General features: G+C 38.2%; 1 pseudogene; it reads right to left on the bottom strand.

The window, feature by feature from the left end:
• Positions 1–1,124: 1,124 nt before the first annotated feature.
• Positions 1,125–17,351, bottom strand: LOC116865502 (annotated as a pseudogene).
• Between the last annotated feature and the right edge of the window lie 253 nt (positions 17,352–17,604).

A 17,604-nucleotide genomic window follows, 5' to 3' on the forward strand; every position in this document is an offset into this window, starting at 1 on the left:
ACATTTTCAATGAGGTTTCTGTTCCTGGATGTATTAAAACAGATTCACCTTTAATACCATTCTTACCAAACCTTTTTAATACTGGTAACTAGTCAGAGTTTATCTAGAGAGAGCAAGTATGTTTTAAAAGTAGAATCTTAGGATTCATCATCAACATTACGGCTCATGAGCAATGAAATGCTGGGGACTCTGGGAAATAAAAGTTGTTACACAAATAAACTAAGAGGTCAGAGGATTTCATAATAGAAATACTCAAGGGAAAAAAAGAGTCCTCTTTCAGGTCATATATAAGCATACCTCCTTTCATTGCATTTTGCTTCACTGTGTTTCACAGATACTGCATTTTTTACAAATTAAAGGTTTGTGGCAACCCTACACTGAGCAAGTATAACAGCATCATTTTTAAAATAGCATTTACTCACTTTGTGTCACATTTTGGTAATTCTCAGAGTATTTCAAACTTATTCATTATTAATTATTTGTTATGGTAATCTGTGGCCACTGATCTACGATGTTACTATTATAATTATCTGGAGGCACCAAAAACTATGCATTATAAAATGGCAAATTTAATTGGTAAATGTTGTACGTGTTCTGACTGCAGATATGGTGGAAACAGTAAGAGAACCAGAATTAGAAGTGGAGCCTGAAGATGGAACTGAATTGCTATAATCTTATGATAAAACTTTAAAGGATAAAAGGTTGTTTCTCATGGATAAGCAAAATAGTGTTTTTTGTTTGTTTGTTTGTTTGTTTTCTGAGATGGAATCCAGTTCTGGTGAAGATGCTGTGAAGACTGTTGAAATGACAACAATGGTTTTAGAATATTCCATAATTTAGTTGATAAAGCAGTGGCAGGGTTTGAGAGGACTAACTCCGAATTTGAAACAAGTTCTTCTGTGGGTAAAATGCTATCAAACAGCATCACGTTACAGAGAAATCACTCATGAAAGGAAGAGTTGATCAGTGCAACGAATTCCACTGTTGTCTTTTTAAAGAAATTGCTACAGCCACCCCAAACTTCATCAACCACCACCCTGATGAGACAGCAGCCATCAACAAGGAGCAAGAGCCTCCATCAACAAAAAGATTAGGAGATGCTGAAAGCTCCAATGATGGTTAGCACTTTTCATCAATAAAGAATTTTTCTTTTTAGAGAAAGCTGTGTCTTTATTGGCTGAATAGGCTACTTGAGAGGAATGAAGTGGGAGGAGTGGGTGGCCCCAATGCTTGGCCTGTCATGCTTCTCAGATGTATAAGTGATAGAGAACTCGTCCAGGTAGTGGCCAATCATCTCAGGCTTGATTTCCACCTGGATGAAGGTCTTGCCATTGCAGACACCCACCATGCTGCCCCTATCCACCAGGCTGGATGACTGTGTCCTGCAGGCGTGTCTTCAACACCTCAGACTTCTCCATTAGGGAAGCCTCCTTCTTGGCTTCCTCCAGGTGCTCCAGCAGTGAGAGCTGCTTCCTCTGCAAACTCCGGTTCAGCCTCTGCTGCTGCTGGGCACAGAACAGCTGCATCAACTGCTCATAGGACACGTCCAGCAGTTGCTCAAGGTCCACACTGTGGTAGGTGAACTCACAGAAGGTGTGCTTCTTCTTCTGCTCTTCTGCTCTACTTCTGCCATCTTGTCAGGTCTTTGGAAAGGAGTATTTTTTTAAGGAAGGTCATGTACATTGTTTTTCTGGACAGAATGCTATTGCACACTTAAATGTTATTGCACAGTATAGTGTGACTATAAATTTTACATGCACTGGGAGACTAAAAAATTCATCTCGCTCACTTTATCACCATACTTGCTTAACTGTAGAGGTCGGGAACCAAACCTGTATTATCTCTGAGGTATGTCTATGTTGCAATAAAGTGCATGAAGCAAATGGATGCCCAATACAGGTAGAGGATAATACCAGAGAAGTTTGAGATAAAAGGGAAAAACTACAGAATATATATCAAAGCAAAAGTTTTTCTGCACTAGATCCTAAATCCAAAGATCTCAGTTCAACGGATATCAAAAGCATAAGACCCTAGACATTGACCATATCACCGAAAGGCTCGGTAATACTCAAAATTATTTTAAATGGTAGACAGATACTGGAACCAAATGTCATTGAATTGCTGAGAAAGTTCTTTCTTTCCCCATTCCTTCTAATTACATTAATAAAGAAGTCTGTGTTCCATGTTAACATGCCTTTAGCACTCTATTAACACTTGTTAATTTCTCCTGTGGAATAATGTAAAGTGTCCTATAAAGATACATTTATTTACACTAAAAGTCAGTTTAAAGGAAATTAAGTAGACTTTGTGCAGATATGATGAAAATCATAATGTACTATAATCATGGAACTTGGGAAACATTGCAATCTAGAGAAAAGGAAGGTGAAATACTAAAGAACCTGAGTCCATTAGCAAAATTTAGGGATACGCTTCTCTTTGGTAATCGCTGAAATTTGTGGGATGAACTGACACTGGGGTCAGACACAAGGGTCAGTTGAGGCAAAAAATAACTGGTTTGAATTCCTGGTCATCCAGTGAATAGCAACCCCTGATGCAAAGATAAATGAGATTCAATTCCTGACCAACCCTTTCCACAGCATCACGGTAGGCTTGCTCCCAATTTGTTTTGTCCCTCACAGAAATTTTCTATTGCAACAGGCTTTCATGGGTAGTTCTAACCACTACAGACAAATTTCTTCCGACCACAGACTGTCTTTCTATTTCATGAGCCATTCACAGGACCCCTAATCACTCATTCCATATTTATGCCAGGCAGTCATTTTCTCCTTGGAATGTCTCCTCCATGTGAAATACATTGAGTTCTGTCATTCCCCAATTTTCCCTTCACCATCTTGACTTCTCATTCACTGCAAAAATTCCAATTTTGTCCATATTTTTAAGGACCACGACCAGAACTGAATATACTATTTTAGGTCTATCAATATTATTTTAAGGATCAGAAAACAGATATGACCAATGAAGCACTAAAATAAGAAAATGTATCTACTTTTGTTTCAGACCATGATCACAATGTCTAGCTTTGTGTGTTCTACTGATGACTCTGAATGAACTTATTTTTTCTTAAAAGTGTGGAGACAGAACACAGCTTACTTAAGTAATTGTTTCTTGTAAGCTCATGACTTACATAATTAGAAAGTAAATGAGGGGCACCTGGGTGGCTCAGGTGGTAAAACATCTGCTTTCGGCTTAGGTCATGATCCCAAGGTCTCGGGGCTGAGCCCCCATCCTGGGATGGAGCCCCATGTCCAGCTCCTTGCTCAGTGGGGTGTCTGCTTCTCCCTCTCCCTCTGCCTGCTGCTTCCCCTGCTTGTATTCTCTTTCTCTCTCAAATAAATAAATAAATAAATAAATAAATAAAATAAAATCTTAAAAAAAAAAAAGGAAGTAAATGAAAAGATTACCCCTTTCCATAACTGCACATCCTTACCACTGTTCTCTAAAACTCTCAGGTAATATAAGTAAGGATTCCAAGGAAAGGGGCTGTGTGGACAAAAGAACATTAGATTACAATATTCGTTATATGGCTTTCTATTTTTGATTATTTTTTAAGAACCTCAGCCTCAGAGAAAGATTTCATAAGTTTCCAAATCATTAAAAAAAAAAAATACTGCCTAAGTTTCTTTACACCAATTCTTTTCCCAATACACCATAATCACTCACTTATATATGATGATGCCATTGTGTTACTGGTGGGGCAGAGGAGAGGGAGTACACCTTCGACAGCCAAATCACCTGTTGATGCACACTTAGCATTCATCGGGATATATCTCTCCAATACTGCCAGGAGCAGAAGACTGCAGGTTAGTTCTTAAGCTAAACCTCACAAAGTACAGAACTCTAATTTTCGATCAGAGGAAGACAACTCTCCATCCTTTCTAACTTCACCTTTATTTATAAAGGACTGTAAGTGGGCACTGGTCGTGGAAAGCAATGTCTTTATCTTAGAGAGGTTGCTCCAACACCAGGGTGAAAATAACAGAAATCTCATCTGTGAGTGAGGGGACATTCAGGGCCATTCTGCCTCAATGAACTCACACTAAAATTGGGCCAGTCCTGTTCCAACCTAATTTGCCTACAAATCATTATAGGGAACTTCTAAAAAACACAGATGTTGGTTCTCTGCCTCTGGGGAGAGGCCTAAGGGTCTGCAATTTTAACATACTTTTTTTTCCCCCCCCAGAGAAGCCATGCCAACTGGTCCAGAGACTACACTTGATTGTTAAGGGATTAAAAGAAAACTGGCAGATTTGAAGTTTCCCAGATTTGATTCCAGTTCTATTCTAATCATAGACTACCACAGATTTCATTTTTCAATAAATATGGATGGAACATTTGCAATGTTCCTGGCACTGCTTTACGTGATGGGTATTCAACAGTGATTTTTCCCCCCAATGCCCTTTACGCTTTGGTTCAAATAAGTAGGTCTCTACTTAAAGACCTCATTGCAGTAGGGCAAGCCTTTCTAATACAGCTTTGACATTAAGGTTAAGAGCAAGAACCTTAAGAATTACAAAGATTTGGTTTGAAAGCCGGCTCTGCCACTTAATCACCTTGACACCTTGGGTAAATCAACCTCTGAGCCTCAGTTTTCTCATCTATGATGAATTAAAAGATACAATGTTTGTAAAGCATTAGCATCAGGCCCGACATGGGTAATATTAAAAAAATGCCAATTATTATTACTCTTGTTCCAGTCTTGGCATTCATGGAGCCATAGAGCAAAACAGAACCTACAGGTGAAGACATACTTAGTGGTAATCTATGAAGGTCTGGGGCACAGGGGACCAACAAGTAACAGTTGGAGGATCCCAAGAACTGATCCTTAGAGGTATTTACTTCCCCATTCCAGACATGCTCATGTGCATCAAAATGGACTTTATCTCTAATGACAAACATGACCACATCTGAACTAGAACTACGTTTACAGACAAGCCCGCATACTATACAAGCAGTGGAATGAGACATATAGGAAGGGGTCATGATACCAAATCATGCAGTGAGATTTCATAGACAGGGATGGCTCCAGGGATATGACAGGGAACTTCCTATACTATGGGTGAAATGCTCTGGGGAGTGTAAACCTCAGAGGGCTGGAAATGACCGTAAGAGCAGAGGGCGATACTAGCATGAGTAAGGGAGAGAAGTGACAGGGATCCTAGCACTAGAACTGGAGGAGAAAGGGACATGGACCTCAGGTCATAGCAATAATGCAGTTGCTGATCTACCCAATCACCAGCTTTAAGATCCTAAAAGTTAGGACCCAAGATCTAGGGAAAAATGATCTAAAGGGAGGGAAGTGAGAGCCCCTCAGCTGGGATGAGTGCTAAGTGAACTGTAACCTGGGCTGCAGTGTTCAACAGTCATGCAAACTGGCCATCTGGATATGAAAGCACCTTGTCCTGTGCTATGCTGCATGCTTACTCCTGGAGACAGAGTCATTTTAAGGGTTATTAGAATACCACAGTAGGTGAGAGAACTGTGTGGTCAGAACAAAGCACAGGAAAAAAACATATATAAGAATGTGAATCAAAAGAAATTTCCATTTATTATTATAGAGGTTAGTCTGAGGATAATGACTGTGATAACTTCATAGCATTCTGGAGTATTGACTTCCTCACATTACAATTTTGTGGGTGTCCTTCTACTCTCCCTTATTAATCACATGTCTTAAAAAAAAAAAAAGGCTAAAGTGTATGTCTGTCTAGGTGACCACAGGAAGGAAGAGCTAACTGACAGAATTGTGGTTTAATGCTAGGCTTGGATGGCAGGGAAAGATGATACATGAGTGAATAATCAAAGGACAGACAGGTAAATTTCAGAAAACAAAAACAAAAACTAAATCAGGTTACACACTTGAGGACAGGAGCCATATTAAACCCAAGAAAGGTGATTAAACATACAGAGCCTCTGTGGTTTTGGAAACTTTCACAGAGCTGAAAATCTTTACTAGGGAGCTTGGCTGACTACAGATCAGAAAGAAGGCCAAGTGATACTGGCAGGAGCAATTAGAAATCCACAAGCTTGAGTAGGAAAAATGTGAATTCATAAGAAGAATGAACTTCTGCTCTTGTCCTCATTTGCCTTTCTGATCTTACAGTGGAGTACAGCATATGAAGGAGTTTAAGAGACTGTGGCCACATGGTAAAATGTCAGGGCACTTGGCAACTGTCAGCTACTTGAAGGGTATGTCTCCCCCTGGCTCATTAATCTTACCACAACAATATCTTGTGTACACTGGCATTTTGGAAACTTCCCCATTAGTCCTCTCTGAAATTCACCCAAAGTGAATTACTATTCCCTAGTGTGACTTTATCCTGCCTTTTTCTTATAACCACTCATGAATATACCAACAGTAAATGGGTGGAAAAATGGAAAAGGTGACTTGGTAATTTTTTTTGACTCTTCTGAAAATGTCATGTCCTCAGCTGGAAACATTTGAGAGGTCATTTTGCTTCAAGTCTCCGTGTAATAAACCATGTCCACCTTTCTTTATATCTTCCTTTTTCATGGTTTTACTTGGGCTTGGTCCAAATTAAAGTGGAGGGAGAGACACTGCTTTCCTAGTAAATTGTGGTCCAGGGAAGACAGGTGAACTGAATGAATGAGGTCCAGTAAAGACATGTAAAATTGATGAATAAAATGTACTTGAGTGTACTGCTGAATTGCCTCTTCTTCCTCAGTGTTTACGGCCCACATTTTTAAAGAACACCCAAGAAAATGTCATCCTCATTATAAAAAAGAAACATAATCTGGAGAAGATGTATGAAATGCAGTTACATTTAGTACATAAACAACCGTGCTTTATGTCTTCTGTTGTCTACTCTCTAAAATTTTTCTTCTGAACTCTAGGCAGATTCTTTGTGACAAAATAAAAACTCTAACGGAAGTGACCTACTTGTTTACCTAGGTCCCATGGTCACCAGCTATTGGAACAGAATGTCAAAATCAAAAATAACTTGTGCCATCAGGAATTGAGTTTTGATTGATTAGACAAACCCAAACCTCCTATTTCTCACCCTCCTCATAGATGGACATAGGCTCAAATCTTATTTGATTTTTCAAACATGTTATGCTCATGAACTTAATAGCCATAACTGCTATCAATTGAAAATATGAAAAAAATTACAGTTTCTACAGAAGACAGTGGAAAATCTTTGTAGCACACATTTTGCATTATGCAAGTCAGAACTGATGTATCACTTTGACCTCTTGTTATTCATTTTATCTTCTCACCAGTGGAAATAAATGATGCAATCCCATTGTGCAGGTAAAAGAAATAGAGTTGCTTAAGGCCAAATAGCTATCATGTAAAGAATCTAAAGTCCAAACACATAACTTGACCAATGAGTTGAAAGTTGTCTCATGTACTATCCCAATCATTCTTCAAAAAAGTGTCATAAAGTAGGTATTTGAAAATAGTCATTCTACAGATGAGAAGCAAAAAAAAAAAAATCAACAAAAAAGCAACTGCCTCATTCAACTAATACTATTTTAAGGAGACTCAAATTAGACTTGGTTTCATTCCAAACCTTAGGTTATCTTCTCTACATCATAGGGAGATAAGTAGATTCCTTTTCCATGTATTGAGGAATGGGTGGAAAACCATGAAGCTGTAGAATAGAATGGCTAAGAATGTCAGTACTAAAATCAGATCTCCAGAGTTAAACTGCCAGTTCCACCAGCTTGTCCTTGGGACAGTTTACTTAACTTGTCTATTTCAGCATTCTTGCGTATACAGTGAAACTACATATGGATCCCCTCACAGGGACATTATAAACAGCCAGTAAAGTACTGCATGTAAGCACTTGATGCGGTGTCTGGTGCATAGTATAGTGTCAATAAGAGTTTTCAGTGAGTGGCATGAAAACAGTTATTCTTTGTATTTTCCCCCCGGAATGGTTGAGAATCTAGTACATTCAGGATCTAAGTCAGTACCTTGATTCAATAACTCTCCTTTGAAGGGCAACATGACAACCATACTGAACCCCTCCTATGTCCCTGATAAAGTATTATCTCAATGCCTTGGAGAGAAGGTCAGCACAACTAAATGATGTTTGCCAAGAAAAGTCTGTGTAGGAAGCAGAGATACGTTTACCAAAAAGGGAATGAAGATCGATTTCAGAGCTTCTCATCTGCAGGTGCCCATTCTCTATAGTGAGCACAGCACTGTAGTCTCATGGTCATGTTTTTACAAAGTTTGCGAAGTAAGACATTTTAAGTCAAGACCATCATTTCTTTCCTCCTCAAAGCATCCTTTGTCTCACTTCTCCCCTGGGTTAGAATTGAGGTACCCTGTGGACATTTTTGGGAACCAGATACCTGTAGACTCTGCTGGTAGGTACTATGTGGATTTAACAAAATATATTTATGTGGTTCAGTTGCTTTGTGTATGATAGCTCTTGCTAGTTGTCTCAATGGAGGGACTTCCAAAGGTTTACCTACCCTCCCACTGACCACAGCACTGCACTGATGAGTGTGGTATCATGATAGAAATATGTGCTTTGGTCCCCAGCACCAGAACTATGTGATACAAGAGAGAAATAAAATATCTGAAATTTAAAGCTTGTCAACAGAACATTTTTCTAACCCACACATGTAACTTAAAAAAAAAATATTTTTTTCTCCTTGTAGCCTAATCACACTACACTTTTTATTCCATCAAGAATGTATTTGGCAATGCAAGAAAAATAAAAATCCATCAAACTTCCTTTAAGGACGATTGAAATTAACTTTCTATTTACTCTATAAGAGAAAATAATCAAAAACTTTCATAAGATTATGCTACCAAATAATTTAGGAAACAAAAGTATTATGGAAGTGTTTCGAGGAATTAATTTTTAAAATATGCTAGCTATTCTTTTGCATTGTGTTATATTTGTAATCCTTCTTGGTTATAGTCTGATGTGATTTCTTTACTCATTCTAAATAAATACTGTATTTCGTAGACATGTGAAATCATGATTTTGCATTTTTTATCTTTAAGAAGGCTCCATTCATACTGTAAAAACTTTAAGACCTATAAACCTGAAGGCACCTATTCTAGAATATCATCCAAATATATAGAAATTTGGCTAAGTCTTTTCAAGTTTTTGAGGGTGAATTCTCACTCAGGCAACTTAGCAGGAACCAGAAAAGCAAAAAAGGGAAACACAAAGGGGAAAGATGGCATCATGTTAGGTGTTTGGTTGGCTCTTTTTACTTTCCTTCTGGGCTCTTTGAACTACTTTACCTGAGGCTATATTGCAGAGCTCTGCAAGCTCAAAGAATAAATATCCTCTCTTGATTTGTCAGAGCTACCAGGGGGGCTCTTTGGGAGAAAGGAACTACATGAAGAACAAACAAGTAAATACACACACAGACTTGAATAGGCATAACAAGAATTCAAAAAGGGGTTGAATAAGAAGCAATGAAGAGAATCTATTGGGAATGAAGAGACAAGAAATGTTTCTACTACTTGCAATAATGCTGCTTTCCATTACTCTCCCACCATCTTCATTTGCTGCAACCATTTTATTTTTATTAACATCTTCAGTAAAAAATTCAGGTAATAAATGTGTGTTAGTGGCAACTACGTGCCAGGATCTGAACTGTGTTGGGATTCACATTAAGAAAAATGTAGGCCCTATATCCCAAAATTCAGAAATTGAAATCCTCACCCCCAGTGATGGTATTAGGGGAGGGCACCTTTTTGATCACATCATGAAGGAGAAGCCCTGATGAAGAGGTTAGTCCCCTTATAAAAGAGACTCCAAACAGCCATCTCTGAACAAGGAAGCTGGTCCACATCAGACCTCAAATCTGCCTGTACCTTGGTCTTGGACTTCCCAGTCTCCAGAGCTATGAGAAATTAATGCTTATTGTTTAAAAAAAAAAAAAAAGTACGTCCTATCCATGCAGAACATACAGCGAATGTGAGAGATAATTAGAACTACACAAAAATCACAAAGACATAAATCACAACACTGATATGTACTAAGGAGTGGTATAGGATAAGGAATAGACAGGTGGGTGTGACGTAGTCAGAAATGTCCAGACAGATCTCCTAAAGTATGTAATATTTTAGCTAATTTTTGAACTATAAGTTGAGGAAACAAATGTTAAGAATAAGTTATAGGATGAGAGGGAATGATGAATATCATTTCCATCAGTAGAAGAATACAGGGGAAAAGCCACAGAGCATGAGAGAAGGAAAGAATAAGTCATACTTTAATGATTAATTTGTACTTTCAAAAAGAGAAGCAATTTTATAGAAAAGAGGCTGTTATCAGGTGGAGGAGTACCATCATCATCATCACTTTCATTACCATCATCACTATTATGTCCACACCCACCAGTTTGAGCCCCACGTGCCAGGCACTATGCTAATTTTTTAACATACATTTTGTCATTTAATCCTGACACAAACCTATGTTCATTTGTTTGGTCATTCATTCATTCATTCTTCCATTCAATACATATTTCTTAAATGCCTAATCTGTACCCACCATTCTGATGGGTTAAGCAATATAAGGTATTTGACAAAGCAGATGTAGAGTCTTCTTCAATGGAACCATAATTTGTAATATTGGATTGATACCTGTTACTTGCTATTTTTTTATACTTCATTTGACTCCATGTGCGAAAATTACTCAATTCTTATCTCATGGCTCATTTCTGGAGGGCATCTCAAACTCACCAGAGAGGACAAACACACATCAGATTCAGGAAAATGGGAAGGAGGAAGACAGAATCATGCAGGAATAGAAAGAGCTCAGAGAGTGCTCCTGGACACAGGGCTACTTGAGGGAGAGGGCAGACTCTTAGAGGTACTGATGGGCCCTGCCAAATGAAGGACTGCCACAGATGCCTGAGTGTCCATCCACCAGCTAGTGAACTGACATACTGTGCCCTGGCCAGGTACAGGATACTGAGAAGTGGGGTCTGGTTTATCCCTTTCCTGCAGGCTTCTTCCACTGCAACCAAAAACAGATGACTACCCATTATAGATCTTGAAACCTCCATGCCAAGACACATGTGGTAACTGGACTGGGGACAGGAAAAACATGTCTCCCTGATGAGATGCAGTTTTTGGTCAACCACCTGCCAGACATACCCTTGTGCTGGAGCCTAGAGTGAGAATGGTTACTATCACGTCCTAACCCAAGAAGTCATAGGGTAGCGTGCCCAACCCTGACATGCTATGTCCATGCCCACGTCCTAGCCAGAGCAAAGAATGAACGCAATCATGGGTAGGAGAGAAGAGGAGGTTGGGTGGGCCCAGGGAACACATGGCAGGGAGGCAGGCAGCCAGGAACTCATCCCAGAGCATTGCTGTGAGGCAATACTATACGTGAGCTGAAGTTCTGAGCCGGGTTATATGCTCTGTTGTCCCACTGGGTTTCATTTATAGGAATTTCAAGTTGGCAAATGCAGAACACTGAATCCCAAGTACAGAACACTGAACCCTTCTAAATGTGAGGTCTGGTCTCGTGCCCATGAAGCCCACTCAGGGTGAGAGGCAGAGAGTAATTATGTACGGAGGTTAGGTAGTTTTCTCTGAGAAGATAAGACCTGAGTGATGAGAAAGATCTAGACATGGAGAAGGAGGATATAATTATTATCATTATAATAGACTGAACGCTTGTGTTCCCTCCCCTCAAATTCAGATTTTGAAACCTAACCCCCAAATGATGTAGTTTAGAGGTGGGGGTTTTGGGAAGTTATTAAGTCAAGAGGTCAGAGCACTCAAAAATGGGACAAGTGCTCGTGCAAAAGATACCTCAGAGAGCTACCTTACTTGTTCCACCATGCAGAAGGAGCACAGTGAAAAGATGGCCTTCTCCAAACCAGGAAGGAGGCTCTCACCAGAGGCCTTAATCTTGGATTTCCCAACTTTCAGAACTGTGGGGGAAAAACAAAAAAAAAAAAGGTCTGTTGTTCATAACATTCAGTCTATGGTAGTTTTCCTTAGCAGCTTGAATGGACTAAGACACCCCTTCCCCTTTTAGAAGGTTGAGTAGGTGAATTAACCTGTGTGTGACAAAATCCACATTAGCCCAACTCCAAAGCCTTTGTTTTTAACCAGTGCTATGTATCTGCTTTTACTTGGGAGATCTGTATTTTCCCTATTAGACAAAGTTTAGAAAGAAACTAAGGATGGTTTTTTTGATAAAGAGCTATGCATGAAACCAGGAAGAAATCTGTCAAAAAACTGCAGTTTTAATTCCCAGCTCAATGAAAACAAGCAAAAGAACAAAACAAAAACTAAAAATCTGAACACCAATAAAACTGCATGACTTACGTATCAATTATGTAAGGAACTCTATAATCAAATCAATTAACATATCCATAGTTTTCTGTGTTTGGGTGATTGTGTGTGGGTATGTGTGTGATATTTAAGATCTATCCTCTTGGCAGATTTCAACACAGTATTCTTAACTGTTGTTACATGCTGTATATGCTGTACATGAGATCTCTAGAACTTAATCTTGCCCAAATAAAAGATTGTACCCTTGGGCCGACACTACCCCATCTCCCCTCTCCCAAGCCCTAGGCAACATCAATCTGTTCTCTGTTTCTATGAGCTTGTTTTTCTTAAAACATTCTACATACGAGAGGAATCATACAATATTTGTCTTTCTCTGACTTATTTCACTTCATCTTAATGCCCTCTAGCTCCATCCATGTTATCACAAATAAAGTACTGCCCTCCTTTTTAAGACTGAGTAACATTCCATTGTATATAGAATACCACATTTTCTTTATCCCTCATCTGGTAAAGGACATTTAGGTTATTTCCACATCTTGGCTGTTATGAAGAATGTTTCGATGAATGTGGGAGTACAAACACCTCTTTACATCTTGATTTCAGTTCCATTTGGATATGCACTGAGAAGTGTGATTACTCGATCATATACTATGTAGTTCTATTTTTCATTTTTTGAGGGATCTCCATATGGTTTTCTTTAGTGGCTCTACTCATCTACATTCCCATGAGCAGTGTACAAGAGATCCTCTTCTCTACATCCTCCCCACCACTAATACGTTTTGTCTTTTTGATAATAGTCACCCGAACAGATGTGAAGTGCTATCTCACTGTGGTTTTTATTTTCATTTCCCTGATGATTAGAAATATTCAGCACTTTTTCCTGTACCACTAGCCATTTTTGAACTTCTTTTCTTGTTTTGAAAGTGTCTGTTTAAGTACTTTGCCCATTTTTAGTCAGATTATTTGTATTTTTGGTATTGAGTTGGATGAATTCCTTATATTATTTGGATATTAACTCCTTATTGGATATGTGGTTTACAAATATTTGTTCCCATTCCATAGGCTGTCTTTTCTTCGTGTTCTTTTCTTTCTCTGCAGTAGCTTTTTACATTACTGTAATTGTACTTGTCTCTTTTTGCTTTTGGTGCTGTGCTTTCAATGTCATATCCAAGAAACTATTGCCAAAACCAATGTTAAGATTCTCCCTGTGTTTCCCACCTCTCCCCACTTAGGAGTTTTAGAGTTTCAGGTCTTATGCTTAATCCTTTAATCCACTTTAAGTAGTATGTGATGTTGAGACAGGTCCAATCTCATTTTTTTGCATATAGATGTCTAGTCTTCCTAACACCATTTGTTGAAAAGACTATCCATTCTGCATTGTGTGTTTTACTTGTTGAGGATCAGTTGACTATAAATGCATAGGTTTATTCTAGATTTTGTATTCTGTTCCATTGGGTCTTTTTATCTGTTTTTATGCCAGTACCATGATGTTTTGATTACTGTAGCTTTATAATATAATCTCACGTCAGAAAGTGTGGTGTATCTACCTTTGCTCTTCTTGATTAAGGTTGCTTTGGCTATCAAGATTCCTTTGGGTCTCCAAATGAATTTTCGGGTTGCTTTTTCTATTTATGTGAAAACTCAATAAAACTGTTTTTAAAAAACACATATATAACTTTTGTAAGAAACAACAACTACAATAAATCCATATGCAAATGTTGGGTTTTTCTTGCTTAAATATTATCCTTGACTTGAAGTCACCATATCTTAAACAAAGATGTTTCAAGTTTCTAATTTTTATCTTAGTCTTAATTCCTTCTATTTCTCTTCTTACCCTAACACTCTAAATTGAGCAGCTGATAATATTTATAGTTGTTTAAATCTAGCATGTCATTTCTTGTAGGTCTTGAATTTTTTTTTTAAAGATTTTATTCATTTATTTGATAGACAGAGATCACAAGTAGGCAGAGCAGCAGGCAGAGAGAGAGGGGGAAGCAGGCTCGCCGCCGAGCAGAGAGCCCGATGTGGGGCTTGATCCCAGGACCCTGGGATCATGACCTGAGCCGAAGGCAGAGGCTTAACCCACTGAGCCACCCAGGCGCCCCTAGGTCTTGAATTTTTGTACATATGTCTCATCCATTCAATGTCCTTCTTCCACTTTGTACACCTAAAACACAGTAACGATATATTCAAAGTACAGCTGAGAAGTCAACTTCTCTGGAAATAGACTGCCTATCCCCAAGAAATATTGTGGTTTTTTATTGTATAATACCAATTTATTTATTCTTGAGCTCCCTGCCTTTATTGTCTCTATCCGTACCAGTCCCTTCCACTGTATTAAAAATCCCTTATATGCACAAATCACATAAACTTGGTGTTTAAAGGGTTAACCTTGTGCTTAATTCATAGTAGGTGTTCATGTCATATGAACAGACTTATACTCTGCCAATAGAATATTGTTTATTGGCCACATCCCTCTGCCTAAAGAGCCAGTAGCTCATTGTAAAAAAATTTTTCATAACAAACTCCATACAAATGCATCAGACAGGCCATATTTTGAACAGCTGAACAGGGGAACAAATAAAGAAATGTCTCTGACTGTAGGCCATTTTGATGTTGGAATTTTCTTGCCAGCAATGTTCCCAATTAATGTTCAAGAAAAGCCATTTGTTTTGGACAATCATTCAATGATTTGTTTTGTAAAAGAACAGTATTTGACTCTATAGAGAGAGAAGCAGACAGACAGAAGACAATACAATAGTTTTCTTTTTTATGTCTATTCTCAAATATAAAATATACATCAAGGGTAGTTTCTGAGGTCTGTTTGTTTTCCTGTATAGTTATTATGCCCATTAGGCATCCGTGGAAACAAGCAGAATGAACAACCAAAATACTGCAGAGGAAAGAAAAGCCCAAGAATCTAGCAAAAATATATTATTTAAAATAATATACTTCATTTTACATACTACCTATATACTGTCATTAATGAAATATTTTTATGAATATGAAAACAAATATAAACATCAAAATGTGTGTGTGCTTCCATTGTGACAGGCACCAGGCTAATTAGTTCGTATACAAAAGCTCATTTATTTCTCACAATGATCTTGTAAGGTCAACATTCTTATTTCACAGATGTTAAGATTCAAGCTCAGAAAGAGATTAAAAGATTTAAATTTTGATTTTCTTGATTTCAAAGCTGATGTTGTGGGTCTACTAAACACTAACAACCAAAGCGATAATATCAAAAACAATCTTAAAGCAGAAGAGCAATCAGCACTGTAACTTGAGAAGCTTATACCACTTACTGAGCTCTCATCACATGCTCATTTTTAGTGCTACAGACACACAAGATAATTAGATTCTCACCTCTACCCTACTAACTTGTTATCCCCACTTGACAGAGGCCCAGAAGACATGGGCACAAGGACTACACTGTCTTCACACCATGGAACTGGGGTTATAAGAACTCTAGTTCCTAAGAGCTATGTTTCAGAATCATTCATATGTATGATAGTCTATATATAGTATCTGTAAGCTTACATATACCCAGGTAAGTATCAATTAACAGTCAAATTTAAACATTTTATGGACAATGTGCTGAATAGCTGTTATCACTGTCAAAATAGCAGGACTAGACATCAGTCTTACCACTATTTGTGAGAGACAAGCAGGTAGATGTGAAATTGATAAAAGGGAAGACTGAATCACACAATGCCGTTCATTCCTTTAAGTCAACAGCTCAAGGCTTCAGTCCAACATTCCTGTTGGGTTTCTGTTTTTTGTTTTCTTCATTCTTCTGTCAGTTTTCTTCTGGTTTGCCTGTCTTTCTCCTTCCCATCAGCCATCTTCCCTCATGATTGAAAATAAGACACAGTGTACTAGTATTCTTTGTAATAAGCTCTTCACTTGGAAATCAGAAAATCAAACGTGTCCTTTTAACCTATGGAAGGGATACTTACTGCACAGTTACTATGCATCAATACACAGGAGACTTAATGTTGAGCTAAAAGCAACTGAAGTAGTCCCCACCCTTACAGAATAGAAGTCTAATCTGGGAGGCAATTAATGAGAGAGTTACACAAAGGAATGATACCTACAGTAAGTGAAATGAGTAAAGATGCTATGAATGAATGTACATGGTATGGGAAATTGCCCTAGCTATGGAATTCTGTCTGAAGAAACAGTTGTTCTTAAAGTGAGAAATATACACTTGGTCATATATACTGATCATAATTTTGAAGGCCTCTTTCCCAATACCTGGTCCAGAAAAGTGAGAAGCAAAGAATAGGTTACCCCTTTTGCACCATCCTTCCATGGCCTACTGCTCAGCATGACAGTGGCCCTGCTTCTTCTCATGCTTCTGTAACTATTCTCAGCTTTTATATAATTACGTGTTGACAAAATTTTATTCCATAATTTAATTTCTCTATTTGGTTGGTGAGAGTTATGTTGCTTTTTGTGATATATATATATATATATATATATATATATACATATATATATATGTGTGTGTGTGTGTGTGTGTGTGTGTGTGTGTGTGTATATATATATATAATACTTTTTGAGATATATATATCTCCTCACATGTAACTGCTAGATAAATGGAGAACATAAACTCAGGCTCACTCTTCTCCTCTCCACTTTCTCTTCTTCCTCCCAGTGAAAAAGAATGTATAGCCATTAACAGTGCAGCTTCTACAGACAACACAGCTGGACAGATGGCTTGGCTCCATTCTGTAGAATTTGTGTGAACTTGGGCACTTACTTAAGCATGAGTTGGGCATGAGTTTCCCTATCTACAAGGAAGAGATACAAGTTGTAACTTCCTTGTTGGGGTGTTATTGGGATAAAATGAAAAGGCTCCTGGCACACACTAACTGTTCTATACATATCAGCTGTCATCACTGACTGGATTTTAGCATACTAGCTGGATCACATTAGCTTTTACTGTGCATCCTATAGGCCTAGCTAGCCTCATCCAATACCTCTCTGGGTATTCTTGTTGCTTGGTTTCATTCTCATATTTAGCACAGTCTTCTTGAGACGAGAGCCATGATCTTATTTTTAGAGCTCCATGCATCCTCCAAAAACTTAAGACTTTATGACAGACTCTTTCACTCAGTCTTTCATTTTTGTTTTTGTATTTCCTCATTTTGTATGTCAGCTCATATGCTCTAGTGGTCAAGGAACTTAGTTCAGGTATAATATTCCCCTCCGTGAATGCTTTGAATGATAAATACATGAGGCAGTCTCGAGGGACCAGAAATGATGCCAGTGAGTTCTGCTCTGCCACAAATGGTGGTTCACATGACATAGATTCAGAATGCTTCAGA

The sequence above is a fragment of the Lontra canadensis genome, unplaced genomic scaffold, assembly GCF_010015895.1.
Source record: "Lontra canadensis isolate GAN:19392208 unplaced genomic scaffold, GSC_riverotter_1.0 scaffold8, whole genome shotgun sequence".
Lineage (NCBI taxonomy): Eukaryota > Metazoa > Chordata > Mammalia > Carnivora > Mustelidae > Lontra > Lontra canadensis.